This window comes from Lynx canadensis, chromosome B2 (assembly GCF_007474595.2).
Source record: "Lynx canadensis isolate LIC74 chromosome B2, mLynCan4.pri.v2, whole genome shotgun sequence".
Lineage (NCBI taxonomy): Eukaryota > Metazoa > Chordata > Mammalia > Carnivora > Felidae > Lynx > Lynx canadensis.
In genome coordinates, this window is record NC_044307.1 from 51100274 (window position 1) to 51112078 (window position 11805).

Consider the following 11805-nt stretch of genomic DNA (forward strand, 5'->3'; position numbering starts at 1 on the left):
ATCTATGCTTCTGATTACACCCAAGAAGAGAATGCTTCAGTGCAGAATTTTGAAAAAAAGACTCAGAATAAACAAAAGGTTACTCTTTCAAGGACTAATCATAAGTATTATTCTTTTAGCTTTCTTTCTAAAAACTTTAGTTACTGTCAAAAGTCCTATATTGGTTATGCTGTTAACCTCTCAGAATGTAATGATGAAGAAACTCAACTTTGTTTCTTCTAGTTCTATGGGTAGAACTGCAAATGCAAAGATGACTACTTAGGGTCTAATAAGCATACAGCGTAGCAGGGTAGCTAAGGTGACTGCAGCTGGACTGCCTGGGTTCAAATCCTGGCTCTGCCAGCTACTGGCTGTGGAGCCTTGAACAAGTCACTTAACCTTTCTGTGCCTTAATTTTCTCATCTGTAAAATTGGAGTACCTACCTTGTGGGGTTTTGTGAAGCCAAAATAAATCAATGTATGTAGAGCACCTTAGAAAAGTGTCCAGTACACTTCTCCAAAGAAGACATCCAGATAGCGAACAGACACATGAAAAAATGCTCAACATCACTCATCATCAGGGAAATACAAATCAAAACCACAATGAGATACCACCTCACACCTGCCAACAGGTGTCAGAATGGCTACCCTTAACAACTCAGGCAACAACAGATGTTGGTGAGGATGCAGAGAAAGAGATCTCTTTTGCACTACTGGTGGGAATGCAAACTGGTGCAGCCACTCTGGAAACATATGGAGGTTCTTCAAAAAATTAAAAATAGAATTTCCCTATGACCTAGCAATTGCACTACTAGGTATTTATCCAAAGGACACAGGTATGCTGTTTCGAAGGGGCACATGCACCCCAATGTTTATAGCAGCACTATCGACAATAGCCAAAGTATGGAAAGAGCCCAAATGTCCATTGACAGATGAGTGAATAAAGATGTGGTATATATGTACAACGGAGTATTACTTGGCAATCAAAAAGAATGAAATCTTGCCATTTGCAACTAAGTGGATGGAATTGGAGAGTATTATGCTAAGTGAAATTAGATAAAGACAAATATCATATGACTTCACTCGTATGAGGACTTTAAGATAGAAAACATGAACACAAGGGAAGGGAAGCAAATATAATATAAAAACAGGGAGAGAAAGACTAGAGGGTTGCTGGAGGGGTTGTGCGAGGGGGAATGGTCTAAATGGGCAAGTGGCATTAAGGAACCTACTCCTGAAATCATTGTTGCACCATATGCTAACTAACTTGGATGTAAATTAAACAATAAATAAATTTAAAAAAAAAGAAGAAAAGTGTTGAATATATGCTATTGAGCAGCTACATTCAGTATATACAGAAGTTGCAAAGTATATTCCATTGGCCAGCTGTAATTTATTCTTCTGAAAGGCATTTATTTTATCTTTCAATCTTTTGTTATTATAAACAATGCTTCAATGGACATTCTGTACAATAGAGAGATCTTTTTACCATAATCATTAAATTCAGTCCCCTACTTAACTTTCATGTTTAACATTGATGGTTTGAACACCCTTCCAAAGTAGGCACCTGTATTATCACCTCCAAGTTCTACATACGAGTCTCAGAGAGAGGAAATGACTTACCTACCATAGCCTACCCAATCCTAAGTGGCAGAGTTGGAACCCCATCCAGATGTGTGGCTGCTAACCTACAAGGCATCTTCTTCAATCTGCTTCCTACAGCTTTGCTTACTTAAAAAAAAATGATAGTTTCTCTTATAAATGCACCTCAGATCCACAGTAAATATCTACAAGTTCTGAAAGAAGTAAAATTCAAATTTTCAGAGGTGCATATCAGCTCACAAATATAGCAGATAGAGGTGTCAACAACTTCTGTAAATATCAGTAATTTATTTCTTCTGCCAAAGGCCGAAGCAGAGGTACCCTGAACACTATCCCCTAAGGATGCACACCACACTGCCAAACTCCCAGAGAAGTAAATGAATATTATTGAATTTGGTATCATGAGAACTGTTCTTTGGGGAAAGAGAAATTCCTAACAATTACTCTGTGGTAGTATTTGCTATTCCAAGACAAGAGGAGAATAGATACTCTGGGGTTTAGCATTAACAGATTCAGTAGAGACCTGAATGGCCAATTCTCCAGCGTGGCTTTAATTAGGTCTTTTTAGTATGGGCTTATAAAGATTTGTTCTGACTGGGTGAAACTGTGACAATGGGGATAGGAAAGGGCAAAGGGAGAACTTCATAGAGATGGAAACTTTAACCAGAATGTGCTAGCAGGAGGGTTCTAACCAAGTATTAGGATTATAGTTAGAAATCACAGGCATTTCAAGAAAATGGTTATTTTCCTAACTAGAGAAAACATGACTGTACTAGGACTAAAAATATTTTTTAAAAAAGAAAAGATTTCCTAAATCCCTGTCAGCAAAGACATCAAACAAAAGGTACAAAAGTCTAATTTAAGAAAGGTTACATACCACTTTACTTCAAATACAACTGGCAGGGGCTAGGGAGAAGGAAGGGTGGGAATTTAGTCTTTCTGAACATTCAGCAAGTACAAATAATTTATATCCAGGGACCATACAATTCTAAAAGGAAATACACATGAGACCAAAAAAAAAAGTTCCCATTGAGAAAATATGCCAGCAGGAACCCAGTGGGAACCAAACAGTTTGGAAATGATAACATTTATGAGTTCAAATAGGGGTCGGGGATGTGTGTCAGGGGAAGGAGGGGTTCTATTACACAAACTCAAAATTAGGTCAGGTTATCTTCCTAAATATAATTCACTCTGCTAGGCCAGAACATGTCCAGTAGTTATGGTTAACAACTAACTTCCATCACTGATCCTGATGTTGCCTAAGACCTAAATGATTTCAACTTTCCCTCTCTATTCCTAGTCAAACAGAAACAAAGGGTTTGCTCTTGGCAAAAGTGAAAATAAAAAATTTTAGTTCTGAAAGGGACTTGGAAAGCACCTCAGTTTAATCTTTTAAAGAAAGAAACCAATACCCAGAGTTGATCTGCTCACGGTTGGTGGCAAATTAGGACAAGGAATCATGGCAGCCAGGTTCTATACAAGGATGAGGCACCCTACTTAAACTATGCCTTCCCATCTTCTCAAATTATTTCAGTTGTAATAAAGAAATATGCATATGTTTTACTACAATCCTGTATCATGAGGCAACACTGATTTTAATATCTGTCATATAAACTGAGGAAACTCAGCTGATGGATGGAGCCCAGAAGTCATGGTTCTTCTTCCTGGCTCTGCCAAGCAATCGGCTGCACAAGATTTACCAATACAGGATTTTCCTTCTCTCACCAATGACACTCGATTAAAAGTTGGGAGGCAGTCGGATAAAATGTGGAGAAGTACCTGCAGTGATTTTACGATGCCACTGATTATAAGCTGCATCTCTACCAAGGTATGTTAAAATACGAAAAACTGTCTGAAAACGGATGAAACATGGGAACACATACTTGTAGACCGGCAACAAAAAAAACTGGCTGCAAAGACTGGGGGAAGAAGCAACCTGTCCAGATATGTGTCTGGGCCGTTTGGATATTACACCTGATTGCAAAGCTTCCTCCTTCTCTCTTTGTAACACCATGTTTCTTCTACCACCCAGTCTTACAAGTGTTCTTTGTCTTGTTGGCCCTCAAATCCAACTGGTCTCCAGGTCTCATAGATCTTAACCTAGAAATAATCTTGTACAATTGATTAGTGCTCTCCAGTCTGTGCTCATGGCTGTAGTTCCCGGTGGGGCTTTATTGTTCTCCTAGGCTACCTCTAACAGCTTCCCAACCCCTCTTTACATTCTTAGCCTCTGTCCAGGCCAATCCATCTTACACATTCTGATAAGAGTCATATTCCTGGAGTACAGCATTCATAACACTCAGTTCAAAAGCTTCAGTGTTACTGTTACCTCAGGAGAGAGGGCAGGCTAGGGGATCAAGATGATCTGGGCTGGAATGTTTTGTGACCTTGGCCAAGTATCTAAACTTCTCTGAGCCTCCATTTCTTTACCTGTAAATGGGGAATGCTCACAGTACCAATTAATAGTAACTGACACAGGGGCGCCTGGGTGGCTCAGTCAGTTAAACGTACAACTTTGGCTCAGGTCATGATCTCATGGTTCGTGGGTTGGAACCCTGCATTAGGCTCTGGGCTGACAGCTTGGAGCCTGGAGCCTGCTTTGAATTCTGTGTCTCCCTCTCTCTACCCCTCCCCTGCTCACGCTCTGTCTCTGTCTCTCTCTCTCAAAAATAAACATTAAAAAAAGTTGTTTAAATAAAAAAAAATGAATAAACATTAAAAAAAAATTCTTTTTAATAAAATAAAAAGTAGTAATTGCGATAAATCCATATAAAGTGTCCACTGCAGGGTTTGACACATAAGAGCTCAATAAAAGATAGCCATTACTATTATCATCAACAACTTGCCTTTCTAACTTTTTCTTCCACTTCTGCACTGTCAACTTCAGCCAGCTGGGCTGGGCTACTTGCTTTTTGCCCAATGATTCCACATTGTTCTCCAAACTCCTCCTCTCCTAGAATGCCTGTCTTCTCTCTCCAAATCAGTAAGATTCCTCTATGAAATGTAAGGCTACATTCAAATGTTGATTCAGTTCTACTTACTTTAATCTATTCATCTCTTTAGAACTGGCATCCTTGGAGGCCTTTACAGTCCCCATAGTGGCTGACTTCCGCCATGTCCACACTGGCCCTTACTGAAGGTATGGCAGCGGCCAAACAGGTGAGGTGGGATTTAAACTGACTTCTTCAGTTCTGAGATGGGGCCCCCAGGTTATCAGATTTCCATTGTTCTAGTTACTAGTTCAAGTGACCAGGCCGAAGTTAATCACCTCAACGCCAAGGGCCCTCTTTGGAAGGTGGTGGGAAGTGAAGTTCCCATATGAGAATATGTTAACAGGGGTCCAGACTGTTGCTTGCAGTCATCTTGCAAAATCAGCCTGTGGACGTGACACCTAAAAGGACCACAGAGAAACTGATAGAAAGTTTTGCCCTCAGGACCTTTCAGGTGGTCATTTAAGCCCATCCGAGTTGGGTTTCCAGTTTCCTGTACTGAAAGCATCCTAACCAATCTTGCAGTGGTAGGCACTGATATGTCTCATGTGGATAGCTCTGCCACAGAAAGCTTACCCAGACACAGTTACACAAGTCTCCCAGAAATCTGCTTCTGAACCCTCTTCAGTCCAAGGTATAGATTCAGTATGGGTATGAAAGGATTAAAGTGTAAACTAATGCAGGAAGACTTTTGGAGTCAGAACGATGTCATTAAACTTCGTATATAAACCTCTCCCAACACACACACACACACACACACACACACACACACACACACACTACACATTCAATTAACTGACAAGCCAATGGATTTGTAAAAAGTGCATTAAGTAAGGAAAAAAAGGATGGGAACAGATTTCAGGTAGATCGGAAAGATGACAAACTGTTAATCTTGGGTTGACTACCTTAGGTTTTTAAGTTACAGAGTAACAGGATTTCACAAATGGCACACAGCTGACTGAACAAATCCTGGCAGTACAAGGATAGAAGAAGGAGCAGTACGATACTGGAGACAGAGCTTTGTGAATTTGGAAAAGTCACTTGACATCTCTAGGACTCAGGTCTCAATTTTTTTTGTTGTTTTTTTAAAGTAGGCTTCATACCCTGCGCGGAGTCCAATGCGGAGCTTGAACCCATGACCTGAGCTGAGATCAAAAGTAGGGCACTTAACTGACTGAGCAACCCAGGGACCCCAGGTCTCAATTCATTAAAAAAAGGAGGCAGGGGATAAGGATGTTATAAGAATTATATACGGCAAACAACTATTAATTGAAAGGTGTTCACATCAGCAATACCTGAAACTGAACGCACACACAAAAAAGACATATTTATGGATAACTAATGGAAAGTTCATCCCATCAGTAACAGAAGAGTTAGTAGCTCAGATGAGGAATTAAAAAACAACATTTCTTAGGGGAGAGGAAGAATGTGGCCAAATAAAAAAGTAAAACTGTCGCTCACACTCTATCATCTACTGAGCACCAAAGTTATCCGAAACGAAGTTAACAGTTTTGCCTTGATTTGTATAATTCATGTTGGAAATAAGACGCCCAAGGACTGAGACTCACCTCTAGAAGCAAGAGGACAATCAATAACTATGCTGAGAGTAAAAGAAAAGGTAGTGAAAAAAAGATCCTTGCAATCCCCAAAATTAAGGTCTCTAACCAGGGAATAAGAAAAAAAAGAGGCTCTGCTGATCCAAGGGAATAACTTAGCTCATTTTCAAAAGTGACTTCATAGGCATACAGGAATAAGTGTAAAAAATCTAGAGTTTTGAATATTTTCCCATTTATTTAAAATTCTTGAGCTTTATTCTTGGCCACATCCTATAAATCTCAGTTCCTCTTCCCCAAGAATAAGGAAGCATCTATTAAACCACTATTTGGTGGACCCCAAGACGGGCTTTCATTTGTATCCATCTCCTGAAATCCATAAAAATTCTGCATCAGAGGGGCGCCTGGGTGGCTCAGTCGGTTGGGCTTCAGACTTCAGCTCAGGTCATGATCTCACTGTCGGTGAGTTTGAGCCCCATGTCTGGCCCTGTGCTGTCAGTTCAGGGCCTGGAGCCTGCTTCAGATTCTGTGTCTCCCTCTCTCTCCACCCCTCCCCCACTCACGCTCTGTCTCTATCAAAAAATGAATAAACGTTAAAAAATTTAAAAAAAATTCTGCATCAGAAAACACCCACGTATACACAAGGAAACTGAGTCAAGGGAATGAGGTCAGCGTTTGAAGTTATGAGGTACTTTTCTTGAAAAATCTGACGAATTTTAATACGCTTTCCACTTTCACTGTTCAGCAAAATTCTATATTCTGTAAAATTAGCCATCTGTAGCCATCAATAACATTTTCCTTTTTGTCTTCAGTTAGAAATGGAAAAGAAAATGCAAAAAGAGAAAACAATACAGGAAAAGCTCCTGGCAATGAGAAGTTACAACTTTGGGGGTAAGAACCTAAAAGGGACATGAGTTACATTTCTCTTTCGAGTGCGGGGCTTTCTGGGAGAATCCCAGGCAGCATCTGAGCTGACTAAAAAAGTGATTCACTTGTGTCCTAACCGAAGATGTAAAGTTAAAGTGTTTGTCCACAGCCATCGAATGCAAAACTCGCTACGTCGGTATCTGCAGATTCTGCACCAAATGTTGTTGGCTGAGACATGCAAGCAAAACAAGTGCAAACCAACAGGTTATCTACCTAAGTGGTTAAGGGAACACGTTACAAAACCTAACAAGCAATATTAGCTCCTCCGTACACCTCTAAAAAGCACTTCCTGCCAAGGGTCGGTTCTTAAAAGAATTAAGGCTGCTCGCTCGCCGCAATTACCTCCTCGCCCGAACCTCCTGGTTTCCCAGCCCAGCTAATAAGTCAAGCACTGAATTCTTTCATACAGGACCCCTACCCCCACTCCAAAATTGGCCTAATACGCTCTCCAAATCTGCAATCAAGAAGCCGGGAAATGAGCTTAACTACAGTTGTGAGAAGAGGAAACCAACACCCTTAAAGTGCAAGAGCACGGAACGGTTGCAAGAGACAGTTTAAAAGAACTCTTGCTCCAGGCACGACCTCCCCCACCCGGACGCAGGCGGGCAGACGCGGCAGAGAGGGGCAGGTCTTACTGGCGTGGAGACTGTACAAGGGCACTTTTCCTTACAACCCCCAACAGCCGCGACCCTAAGGCTACCCCGGCCCGGAGCCGCTCCCGCGCCGCGCCGCGCGCCTCCCTCCCAGTCCGCCGCTCCCGCGCCCGGATTCCCCAAAGGGCCGCCCAGGTCGCCCTCGAGTCCCCGCCCCCCGCTTCCCCATCGGCCTTATCCCTGCCGGAGTACCGCTGGGCTGCAGTTCTCTGGTTTTAACAAAACCCGAGTGGCCCCGGGCTAGCGGGCTTTCCTCCTCGAGGCAGAGGCGGGGAGAGGAAAGGAAAAAAGGAAGGCCGGAGGGTCCCCTCACCGCCCTCCCTGAGCTCCGCGTGGGGCGAGGGCGGGCGCGCCCCGGCTCTCGGTGCCGACCCGCTCCGCGACCCCGCAGAGGCTCTCTGAACTCAGTCAGGTTTTGTTCTGCCCGAAGAAAGCACTCGCTCTCCCAGACGGCGCTTCCCTGGACCTCCCATCCGCGAGTTCGTCCCGACAAGGCGGGCGGACCCGAGCTTACAGACCCATCCCTGCCGCCCGCACTCAGGGCACAGCGTGCGGCCCCGCGGCGCCTGTCAGCGTGCAAACCCGCCCGCCTGCTGCTTCCTCCGCCGAACAGGTGAGACTGCGGCGCGGTGGAACTCCCGAGACGCCCAGCTTCTCCCTGGCGGCCGGCGAGCCGCCTCGCGCCTGCCGGGAGCTCCCGCGCCCGCCGTCTGTGCCCCGGGAGCCGGACTGGGGCCCGACAGGCTTCTCCGCCACGCGGGCGGAGCGCGGGCCGCGCGGGGGGCTGTAACTCGGCACTGGGTCTGGTCCTAACGGCGGTTCGCAGCCGTCGCGTCCCGGCCGCGCGCTCGCGCCGGTGTCATGGCCGAGCGGCGGCCCCAGGCGAAGTTTCCAGGAGCTGACGGCTTACCTCGTAGTCCGAGAGGGCAGCGGTAGCTTTGAGAGGCGGGGCGGCGGCCAAGAGCGCCCGCGACCAGCGGAGCGAAGGAAGATGTGGGAGGGAGGCACCGGTAGCGAGGAACCGCGGCGATGGGAAGAGGAAGGCGCCGGGTATCTACAATCAGAACGTGGGCTGACCGTGACGTCACAATGGCGCGGCCAGCCAATCGGGGCCCGAGGGATGAATCAAGCGCTATGATGTCATGCGGCCCTGGAGCCAATAGCGAGACAATAGAACTTTCGTGATTGTAAATTCCAGAACCCGTTGCAGTGGGGAGCCAAGGCCGGGGTTGGTGCCCTCGGGTTCACATGTGTCCTGGCAGTTTTATCCCTTTTCTTCCTAACAAGGCTGCGCGGAACGCAGAGCCTGCGCAATAGCTGCCGTGAAGTTCCTGATGCCCTGAACTCTGAATCTCTCCAAGCCAGGCAGGGCAAGGTTGAGTTGCCGCGTTTTGGACCGCAGAAGCCCACTCTCGGAGCCATCTCCTTTACAATTGTGGAAAGGGATCAGTTCTCCTCTGTTTTAGCTGAAAGGGTTAAATGCATACGGGAGACCACTGGAGCGAAAGTCTGCTGTTGAACAAGATAAGGCAACAGCGAAAAGCACTCAAAATTGATGTTACAGCTTCACTCCCTTATGATAGACTTAATGTGATTTTTATTAAGGATTCATACTTTTTCTTAGAGGTCACTGCCAACTTTATGTCTGCTCCAGAGATTATTCCAAAGGCGTTTAAAAGGAGGAAAGGTGAAGTAAGCAACGCCTTTTTCAGCTGGACAAATGTAACTGCTTGTAAGACAGTGTGTTGTGGTCAAGGCACGAATAGAAGATCCTTGCTGTTTTTCATTGATATTGGATAACTTTGGGCCTTCATCATCCTAATATCCCACACTTTCCCCATATCAAGCCCCAGAAATTATGTCTCTCTCTTTGTGCCCTCTTATTAATCCATGCCCATTGTCTCAACATCGTCAACCAGTTAATGTAGGCAAATTTATTCTTTTACATAATTACAATGTAATGTTTATCCTGTGCCAGCTGTGTTGTTCCAGGCACTGGGCCATTGCACTAAGAATACAGGTGTACAAACTGTATACAAATTAGGTAATTTAAACATACACAAATAATTGAGATTTTTGATAGTCAATTGTCATTCAACTCCATAAACACTGAATGGTTTCAGTTTGTTAGATACAACCCTAGGTTTTAGGAATAAAAAACTTCACGGACCCCTGGTGCCTGTAAAGTGATACAGTCAGGAAACAACTGTGCAGTGGTAAATGCTACAGTGGAAACCAAGATACACAGATTAAGAGATTTCTGATAAAGGACATGTGAAAAGCCTCAGAGTTTAGTGAAGGAATTTCCTCTGTTCTTCACTCTTTTTCTTTTTGTTTTTAAATATTTATTTATTTTTTTTTAATGTTTATTTATTTTTGACAGGAGAGACAGAGCATGAGAAGGGGAGGGGCAGAGAGAGAGATGGAGACACAGAATCCGAAGCAGGCTCCAGGCTCTGAGCTGTCAGTAAATGTTTATTTATTTGAAAAAGAGAGCACTAGATGGGGAAGAGGCAGAGAGAGAGGGAGACACAGAATCCAAAGTAGGCTGCAGGCTCTGAGCTGTCAGTAAAGAGCAGAGCCTGTCTTGGGGCTCACCCTCACCAACCATGAGATCATGACCTGAACCAAAGTCTGATGCTCAACTGACTGAGCCACGCAGGCACCCCTGTTCGTCACTTCTGCTATCAGCCCAAGGCCAGAACTTGTTCAGCTCTCTATTACCCTATCCAAGTCCTGTCTTTCCAGGTTTTAAAAGTTTCAAATTTAACTTAGTATTCCAAAATTCTCAAGTTTTACACTACAGTTGCTTTTATTGTGCTCACTTATCAATAAAGTATTTTAAGCCTATACTACCAAAATATTTGTGTTTATTTTTAAATTATGGACTCATGTAACTGTCAAGTCATACATGAAATATTAAACTTTTTTTCTTATTTTAAGGTAAAGGTAAATATAAAGTGATACTATTTTATGCATGTTGCTTTCTGACTACCATCTTGCTCAATCCATGGGATGCTTGTACCCCCACTTTAAAGATCACTGCTTTAGGTTGTAAATTCCATTAGAAGGGGAAACATGTTGAATTTTGCTCATTGTTTATCTGCTGATCTTAGTACAGTCCCTGGTATATAAGCTTAATAAATATGTTTTGAGTGAGTGAATGAGTGAATTCTTACTCCCTCTCATCCTCACCATCATCCCCCTGGTGCTTCCATTTTCTGTTCTAGAATTCCAACCCTCCCCCCCATAGTCATGTCCCACGACTATTGATTCCTCTTAATCCTAAATGAGTGAAGTCATGTTCTCTTTCTTCCTCCAGCCAGAGACTTAGGGTTCTGGATACATATATGATTTAAGGAGAGTTTCCACCCCCCCCCCCACAACCACACCTCATCTTATACCCTACAGTGTAAACTACCATGACCACAGTACGAATTACTGTAGATTGCAGCACCATCACATTCATGGATGAAGCTTCAAGGAAAGCAGTAGAACTGAAATGAATCCCCAACTTAACTGTGGGTATTTTTTTTTCAAAATAAATCAAAAGAATGCCTAGGATTCAATGCCAGCATTCAAGAAAGGTATTTTAGTTAGAGTCAGAATCAGATTCTTGGCCAACCAGGTTCTAGACACTGCTGGAGCCATCCCAGTCCTTATAACCAACATATCCAAAGTAAGCCCACGTAGGGTGCAGTAAAAAAACAAACAAGAAAACCTGTAGCTCTTGCCTTTTCCTTTACAATGTCCATATGATAGCCCCCCAAGAAGTGATTACTGAATTATTTTATTCCTTTTAATCTTCCTCCTCCTGCTTTTCTTTATTTTTAAATTCTGGTAGCAGAGTTTCTGCTCTTAGTTTTCATCAACAGTTTGAAACCTCCTGCAACCACACACTTCCAAGCATCTGGGAAAGTCACTTCAATATTGCTCTTGAGAAAGAAAGTATTTAACATCCTGGAAAGTACGTTCTGTTATTATAGCATCTGTAGTTGAATTAAGAAATACAATTGAAAGTTTCATTAGAATGCAGTTCTGATGAATGAGACGTGTTTCATGTAAGGATGAAATACTATATCGCTTAGGGGATATTTGTAT

The 11805-nt window shown here is 43.5% G+C and overlaps 1 protein-coding gene across 2 annotated transcripts in view; it reads right to left on the bottom strand.

The window, feature by feature from the left end:
- Positions 1 to 8757, bottom strand: part of ELOVL5 (ELOVL fatty acid elongase 5) — a 75097-nt gene extending 66340 nt beyond the window's left edge. Inside the window, exon 1 of one of the 2 annotated variants that reach the window (XM_030315722.2) lies at positions 8615 to 8757. The gene's annotated coding sequence lies outside the window, so the exon portion shown is untranslated. The remainder of the gene's footprint in view (positions 1 to 8614) is intronic. The other variant, XM_030315721.2, reaches the window with a different exon arrangement.
- Between the last annotated feature and the right edge of the window lie 3048 nt (positions 8758 to 11805).